The sequence below is a fragment of the Dama dama genome, unplaced genomic scaffold (assembly GCF_033118175.1).
Source record: "Dama dama isolate Ldn47 unplaced genomic scaffold, ASM3311817v1 ptg000093l, whole genome shotgun sequence".
In the NCBI taxonomy this organism is placed as follows: Eukaryota; Metazoa; Chordata; class Mammalia; order Artiodactyla; family Cervidae; genus Dama; species Dama dama.
The window spans coordinates 4,791,551-4,794,692 of record NW_026870908.1 but is presented as its reverse complement, the minus strand read 5'-3'; positions in this window follow the sequence as shown (position 1 = coordinate 4,794,692).

Genomic DNA, 3,142 nt, shown 5'->3' with positions numbered 1-3,142 from the left:
CTCCTCATACTTTTGACACTTTTTGAAGCTCTTCATATTTTTCACACCTTTTCTGGCTCTTCATGTTTTTGAATACAGCTTCATGCTCCTCCAATTTTTCAGACCGTTTCATGCTCGTCATATTTTTCACACCTTTTAAAGCTCTTCATATTTTTCTCACCTTTTCATGCTCTTCATGTTTTTCAGCACCAGTTCATGCTCCTCCTATTTTTCAGACCGTTTCATGCTCATCTCATTTTTTACACCTTTTGAAGCTCTTCATATTTTCCACACCTTTTCAGGCACTTCATGTTTTTCAGCTCCACTTCATGCTCCTCCTATTTTTCAGACCGTTTCATGCTGCTCTCATTTTTTACACCTTTTGAAGCTCTTCATATTTTTCACACCTTTTCAGGCTCTTCATGTTTTTCAACACAGCTTCATGCTCCTCCTATTTTTCAGACCGTTTCATGCTCCTCCTATTTTTCAGACCGTTTCATGCTCCTCATGTATTTCACACCTTTTGAAGCTCTTCATATTTTTCACATCTTTTGAAGCTCTTCATATTTTTCACACATTTTCAGGCTCTTCATGTTTTTCAACACCGCTTCTTGCTCCTCCTATTTTTCAGACCGTTTCATGCTCCTCATATTTTTGACACGTTTTGAAGCTCTTCATATTTTTCACACCTTTTCAGGCTCTTCATGTTTTTGAACACCATTTCATGCTCCGCCTATTTTTCAGACCGTTTCATTCTCCTCATATTTTTGACACCTTTTGAAGCTCTTCATATTTTTCACACCTTTTGAAGCTCTTCATATTGTTCACACCTTTTCAGGCTGTTCATGTTTTTCAACACCGCTTCATGCTCCTGCTATTTTTCAGACCGTTTCATACTCCTCATATTTTTGACATTTTTTAAGGCTCTTCATATTTTTCACACCTTTTCAGGCTCTTCATGTTTTTGAACACGGTTTCATGATCCTCCTATTTTTCAGAAAGTTTCATGCTCCTCATAATTTTGACACCTTTTAAAACTCTTCATATTTTTCACACCTTTTCAGGCTCTTCCTGTTTTTCAACACCATTTCATGCTCCTCTTATTTTTCAGACCGTTTCATGCTGCTCCTATTTTTCAGACCGTTTCATGATCCTCATATTTTTGAAACCTTTTGAAGCTCTTCATATTTTTCACACCTTTTCAAGCTCTTCAAGATTTTCAACAACGCTTCATGCTCCTCCTTTTTTTCAGACCGTTTCGTGCTCCTCATATATTTGACAGCTTTTGAAGCTCTTCATATTTTTCACACCTTTTCAGGCTCTTCATGTTTTTCAACACAGCTTCATGCTCCTCCTATTTTTCAGACCGTTTCATTCTCCTCAAGTTTTGACACCTGTTGAAGCTCTTCACATTTTTCACACCTTTTCAGGCTCTTCACGATTTTCAACACCGCTTCATGATCCTCCTATTTTTCAGACCGTTTCATGCTCTTCCTATTTTTCAGACCATTTCTTGCTCCTCCTATTTTTCAGACCGTTTCATTCTCCTCATATATTTGACACATTTTGAAGCTCTTCCTATTTTTCCACACCTTTTCAGGCTCTTCATGTTTTTCCACACCGTTTAATGCTCCTCCTATTTTTCAGACCGTTTCATTCTCCTCATATATTTGACACATTTTAAAGCTCTTCCTATTTTTCCACAACTTTTCAGGCTCTTCATGATTTTCAACACCGCTTAATGCTCCTCCTATTTTTCAGACCGTTTCATGCTCATTTCATTTTTGACACCTTTTGAAGCTCTTCATATTTTTCATACCTTTTCAGGCTCTTCATATTTTTCGCACCTTTTCAGGCTCTTCATGTTGTTGAACACAGCTTCATGCTCCTCCCATTTTTCAGACCTTTTAATGCTCCTCATAATTTTGACACCTTTTGAAGCTCTTCATATTTTTCACCCCTTTTCAGGATCTTCATGTTTTTGAACACCTCTTCATGCTCCTGCTATTTTTCAGACCGTTTCATGCTCATCTCATTTGACAGCTTTTGAAGCTCTTCATATTTTTCACATCTTTTGAAGCTCTTCATATTTTTCACACATTTTCAGACTCTTCATGTTTTTCAACACCGCTTCTTGCTCCTCCTATTTTTCAGACCGTTTCATGCTCCTCATATTTTGACACGTTTTGAAGCTCTTCATATTTTTCACACCTTTTCAGGCTCTTCATGTTTTTGAACACCGTTTCATGCTCCGCCTATTTTTCAGACCGTTTCATTCTCCTCATATTTTTGACAACTTTTGAAGCTCTTCATATTTTTCACACCTTTTGAAGCTCTTCATATTTTTCACACCTTTTCAGGCTCTTCATGTTTTTCAACACCGCTTCATGCTCCTGCTATTTTACAGACCATTTCATACTCCTCATATTTTTGACATTTTTTAAGGCTCTTCATATTTTTCACACCTTTTCAGGCTCTTCATGTTTTTGAACACGGTTTCATGATCCTCCTATTTTTCAGAAAGTTTCATGCTCCTCATATTTTTGACACCTTTTAAACCTCTTCATATTTTTCACACCTTTTCAGGCTCTTCATGTTTTTCAACACCGGTTCATGCTCCTCCTCTTTTTCAGAAAGTTTCATGCTCCTCATATTTTTGAAACCTTTTGACGCTGTTCATATTTTTCTCACATTTTCTGGCTCTTCCTGTTTTTCAACACCATTTCATGCTCCTCTTATTTTTCATACCGTTTCATGTTGCTCCTATTTTTCAGACCGTTTCATGATCCTAATATTTTTGAAACCTTTTGAAGCTCTTCATATTTTCACACCTTTTCAAGCTCTTCAAGATTTTCAACATCGCTTCATGCTCCTCCTTTTTTTCAGACCGTTTCATGCTCATCTCATTTTTGACAGCTTTTGAAGCTCTTCATATTTTTCACACCTTTTCAGGCTCTTCATGTTTTTGAACACCGCTTCATGCTCCTCCTTTTTTTCAGACCGTTTCTTTCTCCTCTTATATTTGACACTTTTTGAAGCTCTTCATATTTTTCACACCTTTTCAGGCTCTTCATGTTTTTCAACACCGATCCAAGCTCCTCCTATTTTTCAGACAGTTTCATGCTCCTCATATTTTTCACACCTTTTGAAGCTCTTCATATTT